This window comes from Bos javanicus, chromosome 12, assembly GCF_032452875.1.
Source record: "Bos javanicus breed banteng chromosome 12, ARS-OSU_banteng_1.0, whole genome shotgun sequence".
Taxonomy (NCBI): Eukaryota; Metazoa; Chordata; class Mammalia; order Artiodactyla; family Bovidae; genus Bos; species Bos javanicus.
In genome coordinates, this window is record NC_083879.1 from 19,630,650 (window position 1) to 19,650,768 (window position 20,119).

Sequence of the window (20,119 nt, forward strand, 5' to 3'; positions counted from 1 at the left end):
AAGAAAATTAAAGTTTCTTTTCATGGAAATAAAAGAAACAATTCTTCCGTAATCTGCATCTGACAAATACATGTAGCTTAAGATGAAAATTTTCTGTCAGAGGAACAAAAAAAACACCCAAACTCAGTTTTTAACCAATAGAGAACAGGGGCAAATATATAAAAGTCTTGTAATCTCAGCCAGCAGAATTACAATTTTGCGAAAATTGTCTTCTCTAGGTTTTACTTTTAATATACATTTAAAAATCACTCGAAAATCCTTTATGGACGAAAAAAATACTACACACCAGCTTTTGAATTCCTCGTCTTAACGTTTCATTACGTGGTTTTCTAAAAGTGTAATTTTTTGGAAAGTCAAGAATTATAATCTAGTGTTCAACATTCAAACCCCCCAGTCCCGCTTCCTTCCAGCCAATCAGGGGGTAACAAGTTCGGTGTTTTGGGAGCTCCGTTAGACACCATTTGAAAAACATCACATTGCGCTCTCCTATTCTCTTCGGGGAAAGATTCTAAGTGAGGGCGGGTCCCCCAATCTTCACAGAAATAAGAACTCAATCAATCGTTACATCAATTCCAGGGGCGGGGTGGGGGAGGTAAACTTTAGGCAGGCAGTCCTAAGAAGTGTGTGACTGAAAGCGTTATTCCTCTTTTTCGAACAATTGAATAGCTGCTGCAAAAATCAACTCCTGCATATTCGCAACCCAGAGTCGCGCGCCCCATACGCAATACATCACACCAGCAAAGGGTTAATCTAGGGTGCCTTCAGCGCAGAAAAGGATTTAAGATCCAGTACATTTTTAATGAGGAATTTTACAAAGGCCATTATCTACCTATAAAGTATTAAAGTTAAAGCCGTCACTGGCTCAAATCATTCAAGTGCAGTCGAGCAAAAATTGGTAGAAACTACGAGGAGGAAAAAATCACTAAAGGGAAAGGCAAATAACAGCCCTTTCCCCTCCGCCTCGAAGTCAAGAGCGCTCCCAAGAAAAGGTGGGGATTGCAAAATTACCGTTAAGTTCTCCGGGGAAAGACTTTTCGGGAGGAAAACATCAACAGTTTCAAAGATTGCCTTTTTCCCCTTGCGACATGTTTCAAAGGCTGGAGAAGGAAAAAGTCTTCTAAGAAACGTGCGGCTGGGAGAAGGAAATCGCAAGGTCGAAGCCCCATCTTTCATCTCACCCAAGAACACTCCCCCGCCCCCCCCCACCCCCCAAGAAAGGACGACACCGTGAGAGCAAACGACCAAAATCCCGAGCAAAAAGCGAAAGTCCAGCATCTTTCCTAGGAGCCCGCTAAAACCTCAAAAGCCTGCCCCCGCCCCATCTTGCCCAAATTGGAAAAGCCAGACCCGGGTCAGTGCTACCCCTGCCGGGACCCAGGGGCGCGGAGCCGGAGGGCGGCGTGGACAGACTCACATCGCGAGGGCATCTCCCGCTTTGGCGTCAGAGACGACAATACACACGGCTGGGTCCCGCGGGGAGGACTGTCCGCGTGTCGGACCGGAGGCACCCGCTACGCCGGGTCCTCAATTTTCCCCCGACCTCAAGTTTCTTGTCACGGGAAGACGGCCGCCGCGGGCCGGGGAAACTGCGATAAAAGACGGCTCGGTTCGCCCACGGCGGGGGAGGGGGCGCCCGTCCCCCTCCGCCTGTCAAGGAGCCGCGGCCGGCCGAGCCCCAGCGCGCCGCGGCCCCGGCCCCGGGCGGGGGGTCCCGCTGACAGATCCGCTGGGCGGCGGCCGCTGAGCCGCAGCGCGTCCGCGTCCCGCTCAAACTGCAGCTCCCCTCCCCCCACGCCCGCGACTCTCCGCGCTCCCGCCACATCCCGCCCGCCGCCGCCCACTCAGACAACCCAATTACCCCCCAACCCTATCTCCTTGCACTTTTTTTGCGATTAAAATGAAGGGGACCCACTGCCCCACTCCCTGCACCCCCCACCGCCTGCCGGTCCCACCACTGCCACCTCCCGAGTCCCGCTCTGCTACTTCTACAGGCTCTTACCCGCTGCGCCAACCCTGACGAGGCTCCGCCAAGTGCCCTTTGCTCTAAGTAAATTTTTGGGATTTTTTTAGTGATTTTTCGGCCGAGTCTTAAAGGCGCTGTAGTCTCGGACAGGTTACTCCGTCTCTCCCGCTAGATTGATGAGATCAGGCATCACTCGAAAATGGCGCCGAAAGCGCTGAGGCTCCTCATTCAAATTCGTTAGAGCCAACCCCGCCGCCCCGGGGCATGCCGGGAACGCGGGCTACTTCCACAGCTGTCAATACCGCCTCCTAACCCCCACTGCGCTAGCTTTCCCGACACTTCTGCTCATGCGCAAACTCCTACTCCTACCCCCTCGCCTTGAACATGCGCAGAATCCTCGCGTGGTCGCCGATCTCCCTTCGCTTCCTCAGCCGCGGTAGTCCTACCTCTTTTCCTGCGCGTGCGTGCAGCTCCTGTGCTCAGCCGCGGGGCTGGAGGGGCCGTGGGGACTGTGGGCCTGAGGGTCCATGGGTGATATTATCAGTCGGTAGACATTTATTATACTGTTCGACGAAAACAAACAGGGGTACAGCTTAGGTGAAAAGAGAAACAGCTTATTGCCAGGGTCTAAACTCCTAACAACGGAATGTGTCTGGGAGCGTGTGTATGGATACACGTGTACTTTAGAGCAGCCCCGCCTGTTTGCAGAGCTCTTGCTGTAAGTCATCGCTTTACGGGAGCTATCGCACTTAAGCCTCAAAACAACTTTGTGAGGTAGGTACTGTTACTATTTTCCGTTTGCAGACCAGGAAACCAAGGCCCAAAGAGTTTAAGTAATTTCCCTAAGGTAGCACAGGTAGCAAGCACGTGAACGAGTCCGCCCGCATCTGTCAGATTCTGGAGGCCGGGTCATTCTCTACCTTGCTGTGCAACATTTGATTGAATCTAGTCTCTCACTGTCTTCTCGTTCTTAAGCATTCTGCCGGAGTTTGGAAAGGTGAATGGGTTATGGGCAGTTTTGGGGATCACTTAGTGGGATTTTTTTTTTCAAAGGTTGGTAAGGGAGCTTAATCTAGCAAAGATGGGTTTCTATTGTGCCACGCATTGGTAAAGTAATAACAACTAGATACATTGTATTGACTACTCTGGGCTGCCATGGTGCTAACTAAACGCTTTACGGAATGATCATGTTTATTGCCCACAACAGATCTGTGAAGTAGGCATTATCTTTATTTTACACAAGAGGATACCTGAGATTCAGATTAAGAAACTCTCCTCAAAGTCTTAAAACTACTAAACAGAAGCACAAGACCTCGGCAGATCTATCCAATGTCAAAAAAACTGGGCACTGTGGTAGGACGGTAAAAGATGATAAGCTGTCAATATTAAATACCTTCTTTAAAAACCTTTTAACTATTCATTTGCTTGAGAGAATTATTTCACCTGTTGCCAGGCTAGTTAAGATTAAAAAAAAAGACTCCCTTTGATCTTAAATGATTACATTTTAAGATTATTTTAAAACTGGTTGCTTTTTTCCTGATCCCAAGTTATTATGAATTCTCTAAAGAATCCAACAGTTAAAAATCTGGGGCATTGTTACACCTTTTCCTAGTTTTTATTGTAAAACAACTTGTGATGAATCATAAATGTTTTGAGTATACAAAGACATACATCATTGTGAGAGTTAAAATTAGACGAGTGTGAAAATGCCTCAAGTACTAAGAAGGAAGGAAATGGGAGAAGGTAGCATGGTTTGCGTTACTGAGGTACAATCAGAAGAGAAATGGATTTTAATAATTTAATAATTTGACATCATCAAGTAGTATCATGGCTGCATAGTATGTGACTTACATCTCTATGGTACTTTTTGTGCACTGGTTAAGTGAATGAACTCTGGAACCAAACTGCTTGGGTTGGAGTTCATCTGTTATTTACTAGGTTTGTGACCCTACAAGAGTTACTTTTTTCTCCATTTGATCTTTTGTAAAAGGATTAATGCTAATACTTCATCCAGTTGTTTTAAGGATGTGAATGAGCTAATATATTAAAGGTATTTGAACAGTGCATGGTATATTAGTAAATGTTAGCTATTGTTGTGGGTCAGTCATTAACACTAATCTTTGAAGATGGTTTCTTTAGAGGTGTTTCAAAGACCAGATTACAGTTAGGGCCATTAGGAATTAGCATTTGCGTTCAAGAGCCTCTTAAAATGATAAATCAGCCAGGCAAATTATTTTTGCCAAATGGAGTGATAATTTCTGTCAGATGAATAAAGATGTTAATTTGTTTTGCCATTCCATAAGAGTAACCTATGAAAATGGAATAGTTTTACTGCTCTAATTATTAAAGGGAGAAAAGGGGGAAAATCAGGCCACTCTATAAAAACCATCCAAATTTATATCATCTAGAGATAAATACATATTGTTTGTAATTTAACAATATACCTGTGGAGAGAATCAACTAGCTGCAGTCTGGATACGTGGTATATTTGGGGGAACTCATTTGCAAGACTGTACTAGAACATCATGAATTGGTACAATTTTTATCCAGTCCATCCACTTTTAAGATTTATTCTGTCAGGAGAATTCTAAAGTGCTGATATTAATAAATAACAACATTTATTGAGTACCTACTAGGTACTGTTTGTCAGCTAAGCATGTATATCCATTTTCTCCTTGAATCTTCATAGTAACTCATGAGGTAGGTGTAATTATTGTCTCCATTTTGCACAGACTAAAGTTTATATAGAGGTCACTTTTAGAAGAATTAAGTCCTGTTTGTTTCAGATCCTATTTAACAAAAAAGGATTTTAAAATCCTTCATTAAAGTTTCTTGATTCACTAACATGGGAGAAAACAAAATCAAGTAACTTGGTTCTTATGCCTGAACAAAAAAAAACCAAACGGGGAAAAAAAAAAAATGGTTTTGAAAATGAATAATTTTATGTTTGACCACAAGGGGGTGCAAATTCCCGAACTGAACTTGAAAGCAAAAAAAAAGCACTTTTACTTCAGATCTTCAGATTTACAGGTAAAAAACTAGTTAAGAACACCTTCCTTGAACTTTAATACTTCACACAGTGATACACTTGATGAGAAGAATGGACTCAATTATTTAGGGACTCAATTGGGGCGGAAGTTTGCAGCTTTCTTTCATCTTCAATACAGTGAAGAGTTAGCCAACCTACGCCCACCCCTTTCCACCCACCTAGTTTGTTTCTCTGCGTACTCTTCTTGACTTGTCATAAAACTGAAGTCATAATTTAAAATTTGAGGTTTTACTTTGGAAACTGCCATGCAATCACCAGCAAATGAATGGTAAATATGGGTAGTGTGGAGAGCAGAGGTCTTGTAATTTCAATGCTTTTTTTTTTTTTTCTCTCCTGCTGTTTCTTAAGCCTAAGCTGCAACTGACGGAATGTTGGCTTCAACATATTAGCTTATTTAGATAAACTGTGAAAGTTACAGGTCTGTTCATCTTTTAAGGAAGAATGAAGCCTCTTAAAACACTGTGAACAGTAAACTGAAAACTCAGTATACTCTGGTGGTGTTTTAAAAACAATTTGCATAGATGCAAATTGCACAGATGTAAAAGCTACATAAATAGCTTTTATTTTCCTGTTGGTCTTGTTTTTCTGAGGTGGACTTTTTTTTTTTTTAAAAACTTTTTTTACTTGGAAATGATTTCAAATTTACAAAAAGTTGCAAAAATAGAAATAGTTCAGAGAACACTGGTATCATTTACTTCTCTTTTGCAAATTCTCTGTCTCTCTCCAAATATATATGTTTCTTTATATGCAATTTTTTTCTGAACCATTTGAGGTTAAGTTACATACATCTTGGCCCTTGATCCCTAAATACTTGTATTTCCTATCAACTTCATAAATTTACATTGAAAAAATACTTCAATCTACCATTGATACAGGCATTTTGTAGGTTGGTCCTTGTAGCACTTCCGCCTTCAATATAGGAGCCAATCTGAGGTCAGGTACTACATTTAGTGGGTCTTGATTCTAGCTTCTTTTACTGGAACACTCTCACAGCCTTTCTTTATCTTTTATGACTTTGACATTCTTAAAGAATATAGTTTCTCCCTCCACCCTCCTTTTAGAGTGAACATTCCTTATTTTGTTTTTGTCTGATGCATCCTCATTAAGTTAAATTGAGGTTTTGCATTCTTAACTAGACTATGGCACAGGTGATATTGCGTCCTTCTGAGTACCACTTCTGGAAGCATGTGATAGCCATATGTCCCTCACTGATGATGTTTATTTTGATTATCTGGTCTTTATGTGGCTAGAATTTTCCAATGTTTGGTTTATTGGTTTTTTTTTTTTTCTTCCTGGCAAATAAGCAATCTGTCGGAAAATACTTGAAGATACATCTTACTCATCAAAGTTCCCATTTAAATTTAGGATATGTTACTGCCAATATAGTTTTACAATGATGGTTGTAAGATGATTCAACAAATCTGTTAAGTCCTTTGATACTGACCAGTCAGTCCACAGCATTCTACTGCAAACAGAGGGCCCTTTCTTCTCCTCTGTTTATTATCTGCAATTAACTTATGAATTCCTGTGTTTTTCCACTTCTGTATTTTGTTTCCTTGTGTTCTATCTATATTTGTATGTGTATATTTTGTACATTTTTTTCTGAACCATTTCAAGGTAAGTCACACACATCATGACCTTTCACCTCTATTTTAAAGTCTGTATTTAATTAGTTTTGGTGTTTGAATTGTCCTAGATTCAGCTAGTGGGAGCACCTTTATTCTGGGTCCTATGCCTTTGTGGTGGAGAAGGCAATGGCACCCCACTCCAGTATTCCTGCCTAGAGAATCCCATGGACAGAGGAACCTGGTAGGCTGCAATCCATGGGGTCACTGAGGGTTGGATACTACTGAGCGACTTCACTTTCACTTTTCACTTTCATGCATTGGAGAAGGAAATGGCAACCCACTCCAGTGTTCTTGCCTGGGGAATCCCAGGGACGGGGGAGCCTGGTGGGCTGCCGTCTCTGGGGTCACACAGAGTCAGACGCGACTGAAATGACTTAGCAGCAGCAGCAGCAGCATGCCTTTGTGGTGTGCCTACATCATTTTCTGGGAATACTTACTTGCTTTCCGGTATAGTAAGATGTTTCAATTCTAGCTCCTGCCATAACCCTGGAGTTAGCTTTTTCTCTAAATAACCCTGTTTCCTCTAAGTGAAGATGGTCTTAGAGACCAAGGTTAGGTTCATTGCTGCTTCTTGGACCTTTTAGGAGACAGAGTTAGGAAATATATATGTGTATATGTACATTAAAATATGCATATACTAATATATGTATCTGTTAATAACATGGGCTTAATTTTAAATTTATTATAACTGAGAAGATATAGCAATTTATAAAGTTCTGAATAAAGTCAAATCGCAATTCACATGCAATTTTCATGTTCCCTTAATAAATGTCTATAAATATAATTTTATAAGGTCACAATGTGAAATAGTTTTGTCTTTTTCCACTTAACATGTAAGAAGCATCTGAGTTACTATGTTAGTTTTACAATCTCATTCTGAATTTCTCTGCTACATTATCATTTAGTAGATTCTACCATTCCTTACCGGAGAAGGCAATGGTACCCCACCCCAGTACTCTTGCTTGGAAAATCCCATGGAAGGAGGAGCCTGGTGGGCTGCAGTTCATGGGGTTGCTAGAGACGGACACGACTGAGCGACTTCACTTTCACTTTTCCCTTTCATGCATTGGAGAAGGAAATCGCAACCCACTCCTGTGTTCTTGCCTGGAGAATCCCAGGGACGGGGAGCCTGGTGGGCTGCCATCTCTGGGGTCGCACAGAGTCGGACACGACTGAAGCGACTTAGCAGCAGCAGCACCATTCCTTACATGTCACTTTTATATTGATGCAACTGAAAAATCTGAAACCAATAGGTAATATCAGATTTATATTTTAGAAATTCACTTTAACAAGGGTACTGGAGAACAGATTAGAAAGTGCAAGAGCAGTGATAGAAAGTCCTACAGAGGCTATGGTATCAGTAGTATCCAGGCAAGAGATAAAAAGTACTTGAAGCACAGATTAGAAATGATGGTGAAATGAAGTATAAACAAAACTGGATTTACTTCTCCAGTTTTAATGTGTAACTATTTACAGGTAAGTGTTTAGCATCTATTCTTGTTATGTAGGGCTTTCCTGGTGGCTCAGTCAGGAAAGAATCCACCTGTAGTGCAGGAGACCCAGGTTTGACCCTGTGTCATGAAGATGCCCTGGAGAAGGGAATGGCCACCCACTCCAGTGTTCTTGCCTGGAGAATTCCATGAATAGAGGAGCCTGGTGGGCAATAGTCCATGGGGTCACAAAGAGTCAGACACGACTGAGCGACTTAACACTGTGTTATGTATTATTTAAGGTCCTGAGCATCTAGGGGTGAGAAAAACAGCCACAGTTCCTCTCTCTGTGGTGTAGTCTACTAAGAGAAAAGAGGATTACGTTAATAATCATACAAATTACCACTGTGATAAGTACAGGATGCCATGAAAAATATAGGATGCTATGAAAGCATACACAACAGGGACTTAACACTGGAGTTATAAGGCCTTTCTAAGTGGGCAGGGTGGCGGGGGGGGTGGCTTCCCTGGTGGCTCAGATGGTTAAGAATCTGCCTGCAATGCAGGAGACTGGGGTTTGATCCCTGGGTCAGGAAGATCCCCTGGAGAAGGGAATGGCAACCCACTCCAGTATTCTTGCCTGGAGAATCCCATGGACAGAGAAGCCTGGTGGGCTACAGTCCATGGGGTTTCAAAGAGTCAGACACAACTGAGCAACTAACACTTTCAAAGGAGGGACAGTTAAACTGAGACTTAGGAATTAGGTAGGCCAAAAAATTGGAAAAAAAGGAGCATATGTTAATGTCCTGTGCCAAAAGGACCAGTAAATTCAATGCCCATATGGTAAAGCAGAGTAAGCTAGGATGGAGAAAGTTGAAGCTAAGACTAGAGAGGTTTAGGAGCCTTTGTATATGGAGGAGAGAGAGAAGGAAGCATGGTAGTAGGGCTTCTTGGTTTCTGGTGTACCATTTCCTGAGATAGGAAAAAACAGAACAGGTTTGATGGATTTTGACGTGTGAAATGTTGATTTTTATATGCCTCTGGGTTAAGTACAATCCTCTCATCCTCTGGAGAGATAACTGGATATTAGGATTGGTGTTTTGATTTGGAAGTCTGGAACTTTAGGGGAAGTTCTGGTGTGCGCTCTTATCTGTAGATTTACTAGTATTTTATCTATTTACTACAACTTGACTAATTGTAGTTGTAGATGGTAGTTTAAACTGTGGGATTGAATGAGATCACTGCAGGAGGTATGTAGAATGATAGAAAGGTTCAACACAGAATCTTGGAGAACATTGTTAGCTACACAAAAAATGTATATACACAGGAAAAATTTTGCTATAAATGGTAAAGACACATGACAAATCAAAAAATATTTTTTAACATATAAAGCAGATAAAGGGTTAATAAGAGGTCTAAAGAAAAACAGAACGGTTAACAAATACACAGCGAAAGAAGAAAAATAAATACAGGTTTTTCTTGTTTTTCTTTTTTAAATAAGTTCTTGGAGAGGTTTTGTTTATTAATCCAGCTTTAAGTACTTAAGGAAAGCAGAAGTTATAGAAGTTATAAAATTCTAAAAGCTAAATATTTAAGAGACCTTTAAAAGCCTCCTTGAAAGTGATTGCTGGTAAAATTTACAAAGACTAACCAGAGCTTCAAGTTGAATTTAAAAGTCAAGGAAGAACTAAGTTTTTTAATTCATAACTTTGATAAGAATTTAAATGACGTCTGAATATTCTTTTCAGTGCACAAAAGCCATTTAAAAAACCCCTCATATTGATGGTATGAGTGAGGAAAGGCTGGTGGCAATGTAAGTTAAAGCAGGCCTTTTGAAAAGTAATTTAGCAATAATAAAAAGGGTGATAGAAATATTCATCTTCCTGCCAGAAATTCGAATTTCAGGAATCTAGATGAAATAAATCTGAACTATGGGAAAAGATCTATACAGGAAGATGCCAAGAATATTAAATATAGTACTAAGTAGCAGAAAGGGAGGATTGGGTTGGAATGTCCAATAGTAGTAAGATTATTAAGTAAATTGTGGGGAAATGACTGGATTTACTATTAGCATCATCACAAAATGATGCATACCAACTGGAAAACTGTTTATAAGTGCAAGATGTAGAGGTGTAATTAGGATGATTAGAACTACTTTTAAAAAATACATAGAGGGGAAATACAAGAAAAAACTTTCAACCCATATCAAGGTTTTCTGATCAAAGTTAAAAATATACACGTTAAAATGCCAGTCTAAAATTTGGCATTTTGATACTATCAAACGATCCTTCTCTGGAACATGGATATTCTATGAGCTAGTCCAGTGATTCTTAAACGTTCAGAATATGTTTATAATTGCAGGGCCCCCCGTCTCTGGAATTGTGTGCACGTGTGAACTGTTTGCATGTAATTTTATTAGAGTTAGATGATGGTCGATGGAGTTCCTGAAGAAAAGCAGAGGAAAATGGTTCATTTATATGGTTGGCAGGATACTAGTTCTCCAAAAGAAGTCCACATCTTAATCCCTAGAATCTGTGAATATGTTGTTATGTGGCAAGGGGTATTCAAGTTGCAGACAGAATTAAGGTTGCTACTCACATGACCTAAAAATAGATTATCCTGAATTATCTGAGTAGACCCAATATAATTCCACAGTTTTTCTAGATGTGGAAGAGGGAAGCAGAATAGTCAGTGTCAGAGTGGTAAGATGGGAGAGACTCAACCAGCCATTGCTGGCTTTGAAGATAGCAGCAGGCCACAAGCCAAGGGATGAAGGCAACCTCTAGAAGCTGGAAAAGCCAAGAAAACAGATTCTTCCTTAGAGGCTCCAGAGAGGCTCCAAATTTCTTCCTTAGAGGCTCTATCTACACCTTGATTTTAGCCCACTGAGACCCATTTGGGACTTCTGACTTCTGAAACTGTAAAAATAATACATTTCTGTTGTTTTAAGCCACTAAATTTATGGTAATTGTTAAAGCAGCAAATAGGAAAATATTGAATGCTATATGTAAACAGTGACTTTGTTGATATGTGGCTGTGGTAGTGAGTATGCACAGGTGGAGATGTAGTTCCTGGTTCTGAGAATTTCGTGACAGCCTAGACCATGTCCTTGTCTGTGTCTGCAGCACAGTTCTGCTTACTCACTCAGTCGTGTCCAACTCTGCAAACCCATGGATGGTGGCCCGCCAGGCTCCTCTGTCCATGGATTTTTTTCAGGCAGGAATACTGGAGTGGGTTGCTATTTCCAACTCCAGGGGATCTTCCTGATCCAGGGATTGAACCCAGGTCTCTTGTGTCTCCTAATAAAGATTAATGGGAATGAATGGTACTTAGCACCAATTATTCTGCCACCTGAACAAATTGAGAATTACCTTTTTTTTTACTCTCTTATGTTCTGTGTCTTCTTCTAATCTGTGAGTTAAAATGGTAAGGATATAAAATATTAAATATTTGTTCTATATTGATTGTAAAAGCTCTATTTTAAATTTATTTTTATTTTTAACCTTTTATTTTGTATTGGGGTATAGCCAATTAACAGTGCTGTGATAGTTCAGGTGAACAGTGAAGGGACTCAGCCATACACGATCCATCCTTCCCCAAACTCCCCTCCCATCTATGCTGCCATAAACATAGCAGAGTTGAGTAGAGTTCCCTGTGCTATACAGTGGGTTGTCGTTGGTTATCCATTTTAAATATAGTAGTGTGCACATGTCCATCCTGAAGTCTGTTTTCTAATTGAAATAAATTGATGTTTTTTGAGTAACTCTTATGGACAAAGTGTTCTAAGACTGTTTTGTACTTGATGATTATCATATATTTAAAACATGCTAAAAATAGCTATGCTTAGGAATTTTTCCCTAAAAAATGTTAGGAATATTATAACTAGTAAACTAGAAGAATTATAATAAGGCAAAAAGAATAAGGTTTATTGTATAGCACATGGAACTCGGCTCAATGTTATGTGGCAGCCTAGATGGGGTGCGGTGGGGGAGAATGGAGAAATGTATCTGTATGGCTGAGTCCTTTCACTGTTGACTTAAAACTGTCACAGTACTGTTAACTGGCTATACTTCAATACAAAATAAAAAGTTCATAAAAAAAAGAAAAGAGAATAAGGCTTAACAATAATGGCTACTTTGAAAATGTTTCTTATCTGTGTCATATATCTATCCATGGCTATTTAGTTTCTACTATTAGCTTTTAATTTTTCAAATTTAATATTTACCTGGAAATTTTAAATTAAGCCTCTAATCAGATGAGTGTATATATATTTGTATATATACATACATTGATAAAAATATTGTATATATTGGTAAAAATACCAAATCTAGGTAATTTTCTGTACTTTTTTGTTTAACGAATTCATTGAAAGTACTGTTTGTCTTTTTTTTAGGTCTGTGAAGTGTCAGACCTCAAAATGGACAACACCTGTTTCATTAGATATAGCATCTAGTTCTCCAGTCATAAACCTGTACAACATTCACTGAAATTTGTTGGCAATGTGATGAGTTCTTCCCACATATTCACCCATTTACATTCCCTTTTTAAAATGCAAGTATGTTTTTTATTTCAGATATTGATAATATTTTTGTTCTGTGAAGTAACTTTGATAGTCTTTCCCTGTAACTAAATTGATTAAACAATGATACAGTCCTCCTCAGAAGGTACTTAAATGGTTCATAAGTATATGCTTTAGTTAATTAGGTATCAGTTTATAAGTACTTTATTATACATAAATATTTGGGGAGGACCCTTTAAAAGTCATCAAAGGCAAAAAAAAAAAAAAAAACAGAAACTACTTTTAGAGTAGTTTCTTTTTAGAGTATATCCATGTTAGTTATATGGGAGAAAATTTACACATGGATCAGGAGATATACTTCTGTTTGGGGAAATTTGCTTTGCATGGTTTTGAGCCCTAGTTTCTGAAAGTGGCTTAGGACAGATGCATACATATTTTCAACTCTGATTCTGTTAGGATTTTTCCCTACATGAGAAATTGTTTTGCTTCTGTATTCTTGGCCGCAGATTGTAGGACTGAATTAAAATTCATTCAAGAAAATTAGAGATACCAAGGGAACATTTCATGCAAAGATGGGCTCGATAAAGGAATGGCATGTCCATACAGAAGTGGTATGGATCTAACAGAAGCAGAAGATATTAAGAAGAGGTGGCAAGAATACATGGAAGAACTGTACAAAAAGGATCTTCATGACCCAGATAATCACTATGGTGTGATCACTCACCTAGAGCCAGACATCCTGGAATGTGAAGTCAAGTGGGCCTTAGAAAGCATCACTACGAACAAAGCTAGTGAAGGTGATGGAATCCCAGTTGAGCTATTTCAAATCCTGAAAGACGATGCTGTGAAAGTGCTGGACTCAATATGCCAGCAAATTTGGAAAACTCAGCAGTGGCCACAGGACTGGAAAAGGTCAGTTTTCATTCTAATCCCAAAGAAAGGCAATGCCAAAGGATGCTCAAACTACCACACACTTGCACTCATCTCACACGCTAGTAAAGTAATGCTTAAAATTCTCCAAGCCAGGCTTCAGCAGTACATGAACTGTGAACTTCCAGATGTTCAAGCTGGTTTTAGAAAAGGCAGAGGAACCAAAGATCAAATTGCCAACATCCACTGGATCATTGAAAAAGCAAGAGAATTCCAGAAAAACATCTATTTCTGCTTTATTGACTATTCAAAGCCTTTGACTGTGTGGATCACAATAAACTGTGGAAAATTCTTGGAGAGATGGGAATACTAGACCACCTGACCTGCCTCTTGAGAAACCTATATGCAGGTCAGAAAGCAATAGTTAGAACTGGACATGGAACAACAGACTGGTTCCAAATAGGAAAAGGAGTATGTCAAGGCTGTATATTGTCACCCTGCTTATTTAACTTATATGCAGAGTACATCATGAGAAATGCTGGCTGGATGAAGCACAAGCTGGAATCAAGATTGCCTGGAGAAATATCGATAACCTCAGATATGCAGATGACACCACCCTTATGGCAGAAAGTGAAGAAGAAATAAAGAGCCTCTTGATGAAAGTGAAAGAGGAGAGTGAAAAAGTTGGCTTAAAGCTCAACATTCAGAAAACGAAGATCATGGCATCTGGTCCCATCACTTCATGGGAAATAGATGGGGAAACAGTAGAAACAGTTTCAGACTTTATTTGTTTGGGCTCCAAAGTCACTGCAGATGGTGACTGCAGCCATGAAATTAAAAGACGCTTACTCCTTGGAAGGACAGTTCTAACCAACCTAGATAGCATATTCAAAAGCAGAGACATTACTTTTCTAACAAAGGTCTGTCTAGTCAAGGCTATGGTTTTTCCAGTGGTCATGTACGGATATGAGAGTTGGACTGTGAAGAAAGTTGAGCGCCGAAGAATTGATGCTTTTGAACTGTGGTGTTGGAGAAGACTCTTGAGAGTCCCTTGGACTGCAAGGAGATCCAACCAGTCCATTCTAAAGGAGATCAGTCCTGGGTGTTCATTGAAGGAATGATGCTAAAGCTGAAACTCCAATACTTTGGCCACCTCATGTGAAGAGTTGACTCATTGGACAAGACCCTGATGCTGGGAGGGATTGGGGGCAGGAGGAGAAGGGGACGACAGAGGATGAGATGGCTGGATGGCATCACTGACTCGATGGACATGAGTTTGAGTAAACTCCGGGAGTTGGTGATGGACAGGGAGGGCTGGCATGCTGCAATTCATGGGGTCGCAAAGAGTCGGACACAACTGAGTGACTGAACTGACAGTTATTAGTGGTAATATTTATTAAAGAAGTATGAATTACCCTGCTCCCAACCCATTACAATAAGGCTACTTGGAAAGGGATAAACCCATTTGTTTCAGTTATCTACCTTCTAAATAATTAGTGTGAAAGTGTTGACCTCAGATGATATATTAAATATAGTGTTCTGAAATATTGTTTTAAAATAATTTAAATTTTCATAGTAAAGGAAAGTTAGCCTATTCATGTTTGGAATCATAGACTTTTATTAGTTAAAGCACACCTATTTGTAATTGCCCCCTGGAGCCGCTGAGAACAAATTCACTCCCATCTATATGTGATAACCCCTTAAGTACGACCATTAGTGTTTTCAACCATGAGGACAACTGAACCTCTACTCTCCAAACATCCTTAGTTTCTTTAGTGGCTTATGATTTTAAACACTTCATACTCTTGGTTTCCTTTTCTGGTTATTCTCCAGTTTAACAGAGCCCATCTTAAAAAGTGACACCCCAAATGGTAGATCTTATACCATATATGGCCTGAAATATACAGGGGTTGGTAAACTTTTTGTCTAGCCATTAAAATGTGTGTATTTGAGGAACAGTTTAAATAATACAAAGGACTGGTAAATAATAAAAATGGGTATATTCTTGACTCTGTGTCAAAGAAAAATTGAAGAGATTTAATAAATAAACTTCACATTGAGTGAAGTGGTAAAGAAACTGCAGGAGACACAGGAGATGTGGGTTTAATCCCTGGATCAGGAAGATTCCCTGGAGGAGGAAACAGCAACCTATTTCAGTATTTTTGTCTGGAAAATCCCATGGACAGAGGAACCTGGTGGGCTACAGTCCATGGGGTCGCAAAGAGTCAGACACGACTGAGTAGGCACACACGATAAGTAAACTTTACGATGAGTAAAAAAATTTCATGGCTTTCTCAGAGGCTTTCTTGACTTGGGAAGAACCTTTTCCTAGAAGTTGAGGGGGACAAGAATCTATTGACATTCATTTCTTACTCATTTCTAGTAAACAGAAGTCAAATTAGAACTCTCTGAGGTCTAGGAGATATGACTGAGGCCATGTGACCAGTTCGGCTTCATACTACATTTCTATTATTAATATGTAAAAAATTATTTCTTATAGAAGAAATATATAGGGAAATAAGGAGAATAAAATGCCTCATGTTCTCTTTTGGCAAAGAAATGCTTACGTGTTTTAAACAAATTAACTTTTTAAGGCAGCTCTGAAGAAGTAATTTATTTTAAATAGGTGAACAGTTTATGGCTCTTATGGGAACACTTTTTCCTTACTTTTCTTCATCATAGGATTAGGCCCTATGTTTTTAATTTAAGTCCTTTAATTTTTGCTGTTAACATTTAATTTACTTGATGACCCCATACTGTTAACTTTTGACCCAGTGAACTTGGATGGTATATACAGACCACATAGCTAATTTTAAAGAAACCCTTAAAGAAAAATAATGTTTGAAGTGAAACAGAAGATTAAATTCATGTCAGTGTTCCATGTAGAGAAGTAGTACACATACACTTAACCAAAGAACTTTTTTCCCCTTTTGGAAAATGTATTTTTATAAACACGGGGTTTTTACAATTAGATGTTTATGCTGTTGGCAAAACAACCCCAAACTGGTGTGACTTAACTGCAGTACTTCTAATAAACTGCAAAACCACTGATAGAGTATAGTAGATAGGAAACCTTTTCCTGACAAGAAATTCTTATAGCATGTAGCTAAATCTAACGGTCCTTTCATCTATCTCTACTTATACTCAGTTTCCTTTCCTATTATATAAAATTGAGATTCCTAAAGTTTAATCCTTAGATGTGAAAAATGTTAGCACATATCAGTTTCAGTTCAGTCACTCAGTCGTGCCTGACTCTTTGTGACCCCATGAATTGCAGCACACCAGGCCTCCCCGTCCATCACCAACTCCCGGAGCTTGCTCAAACTCATGTCCATCGAGTTGGTGATGCCATCCAGCCATCTCACCCTCTCTTGTCCCCTTTTCCTCCTGCCTTCAATCTTTCCCAGCATCAGGGTCTTTTCCAATGAGCCAGTTCTTCATATCAGGTGGCCAAAGAATTGGAGCTTTAGCTTCAGCATCAGTCCTTCCAATGAATATTCAGGACTGATTGCCTTTAGGATGGACTGCTTGGATCTCTTTGCAGTCCAAGGGACTCTCAAGAGTCTTCTCCAACACCACAGTTCAAAAGCATCAATTCTTTGGTGCTCAGTTTTCTTTATAGTCCAACTCTCACACCCATACATGACTACTGGAAAAACCATAGCTTTAACTAGACGGACCTTTGTTGGCAAAGTAATGTCTCTCCTTTTCAATATGCTGTCTAGGTTGGTCATAGCTTTTCTTCCAAGGAGCAAGTGTCTTTTAATTTCATGGCTGCAGTCACCATCTGCAGTGATTTTGGAGCCCCCCAAAAATAAAGTCTGTCACTGTTCCCACTGTTTCCCCATCTATTTGCCATGAAGTGATGGGACCGGATGCCATGATCTTAGTTTTCTGAATGTTGAGTTTTAAGCCCGCTTTTTCAATCTCCTCTTTCATTTTCATCAAGAGGCTTTTTAGTTCTTCTTTGCTTTGTTAATTATAATAAAGTTCAAAGCTTCTTCTAAATTACTTGATGTAAAGATACTTTATGTATAACTTTTATTTGCCCTTAAAACTGGATCTGGGAACTTACTTTTGAACATTTCCTCCCTAATTATAAAATAGTATATGAGTCCTGTCATTTATTGAACCGTGTAAAATGCAGCTTAACCATTACTATAGATAACTTCAAATATGTCACATTTACTTTATTCAAAAATGAACAGAGAGTTAAGCAATAACTGCTGTGTGCTAACTACCATTAGGTACAGGGGTATTAACAAGGCTTTCTGGAAGTAGTGCCAGCTATATATATTTCTATATAAACATTCATAGAGCTTCCCTGATGGCTCAGTGGTAAAGAATCTGCCTGCCAGTGTCGGAGACCTGGGTTTGATTCCTGGGTTGGGAAGATCCCCTGGAGAAGGAAATTGCAACCTACTCCATTGTTCTTGCCTGGGAAATCCCATGGACAGAGAAGCCTGGTGGGCTACAGTCCATGGGGTCACAAAGAGTTGGATATGGCTTGCTGCTGCTACTGCTGCTAAGTCACTTCAGTCGTGTCTGACTCTGTGCGACCCCATAGACGGCAGCCCACCAGGATAAGGATATGGCTTAGTGACTAAATAACAACATAAAACCTTCATGGTTTGCTACTAAGATAACATGATTGTTGTTCCATAGTGTAAATACTAGAGGGAGTGTTAGAAAATGTGCTTTTATTTTTTAAATAAATGGAAGTATTTTTGTGTAGTTTTATAGCCATGGAGGGAAATAATGAGATTTTGTGCTGGGATGTTATGCCTGGAATAGAGATAAGAGTCTTGAACGACTCCCTAGTCCCCAACTTGTTTGTACAGTACAGTTTTACTGGAATAGAGACAAATGGAGGAGGAATGGGGCTTCTATGTATGTGTATATATGTAAAAGTGTGAAATGGAAAACTAGGAAAGGGGAGGGAGATGAGGAACTCAGTAAAGACATACTGAATATGGAAGATTAAATGCCAGTGGGGTATCCACTTAGAGAAGTTCACCAGGGAGCTCGGCATCTGTGTGTCTCAGGCTGAGGAGAAAGGCCTGGCTGAAGGCAGATATCATTAAATAGGTGATAGTTAAAATCAGGGGATGCCATTGCTCACAGAGATGGAATATATGGAGAGGAAATGAGAACCAGCATTATAAATGGACAAATTAAGAGGAGGAAGATAAAGAACCGATAAGAAATAGCAGAGGAAGGGAAGGGAGCACCAACTGAGCTGTGCTTGTGAAGCCCTTGGGCGAGAAGATTCAGAAGGAAAGAAGTCAGGAGGGTCAGACAGTAAACACGAGTGGAATAAACTGAAAAACAAGACGGCAGTTTTGTTATTAGTATTGTTTGCCAGAATGTTTGCAGTGCACATTCAGTGTACTGATGGAGGCAGAATTCTGTTTGTGTTGAGTTTAAAAGTATATTAAAATTGAGAGAGGTTATATTAAATTTATATTATTCCAAGTCTCCTCAGCTCTCTCTCTCTCTTTTTTTTTTGGTCACGCCATGCAGCTTGAGGAATCTTAGTTCCTTGAGCAGCGATCAAACCCAGGGACCCAGCAGTGAAAGCGCTGAATCTTAACCACTGGACTGCCAGGGAATTTCCAAAACTTTTCATCTCTTATTCAAAATAGAATTAAAGAATGATAGTTGTAGGGAGGAAGTTAAAAGATGGAGGAGATTCTACAGTGAAAAGAGTTTAACATATTTATAAAATGTGAGGAAGAGACAGCAGAGAGGAGAGATTAAAAACAGAAGGGATTAAAAAAAATAGGAGGGATAAAGGTAAAGCAAGACCTTAAGAGATGAGGAAATATTCAATATTGATACGGGATCAAGGGTGTAAGTAGAGGAACTGAGCTGGAAAAGAAAAGGAAGAATACTTCTTCCTCTGAGATTAGAGAGGAGGCAAAGATGGTTACATGTGTAACTTAAATTGTGGGACTGAAATGGAGATTCATGGCTGATACTTTTGATTTTTTTTTTTGATAAAGGATACAAAAAAGATAAACACATAGGTGAGCTTGAGTAAAAATATAATACATGCTATAAAGAATGGGAGAGGGAGCAAGGTTATAAGCAGGAGAGATTGATGAGCCTGGGAATCTAGGCTGGATAGGAAATGATGTGAAGGTACGTGAAAGATTGTGGTTTGAAGGAAAATGGAATAGTTGAGAATTGAGATTATAAAAGGTAAAAAGCAGGTGTTAAGGGAGTACCTGGAGTGAATAAATTTTCACACCTGTTTTTTGTTCATATGTATTTCTGAGGAAAAGGTATTCAACTATAATATACTTTAATGACTGAATAAGTATTCTGTTATAGAATATTAGGTTGTAAAATACGCAGTTTCTTATTTGGGAGTCTTTATTGATTCCTGCCAATTTTTCTCTACTGCTAAAAGGAACAATAAAATAATTAAATTTTTGACTTATTTACTTAGAATGCAATCTTAGAATTGGATTTTCTGGTAGGTCTTCATAATGAGCCTTTTTATTTTTGGGCTTCCCTGGTGGCTCAGATGGTAAAGAATCTGCCTGCAATACAGGAGACCAGGGTTCAATCCCTGAATTGGGAAGATCCCCTGGAGATGGGAATGACTATCCACTCCAGTATTCTTGCTTGGAGAATTTCATGGACTGAGGAGCC

General features: G+C 39.6%; 1 long non-coding RNA gene across 2 annotated transcripts in view; it reads left to right on the plus strand.

Moving 5' to 3' along the window:
- The first annotated feature begins 2,381 nt into the window (after positions 1–2,381).
- LOC133258254 (uncharacterized) overlaps positions 2,382–20,119 on the plus strand; it is a 45,004-nt gene continuing 27,266 nt past the window's right edge. The window contains exon 1 of one of the 2 annotated variants that reach the window (XR_009739884.1): positions 2,382–2,737. This is a non-coding gene — a long non-coding RNA (uncharacterized LOC133258254). The remainder of the gene's footprint in view (positions 2,738–20,119) is intronic. The other variant, XR_009739883.1, reaches the window with a different exon arrangement.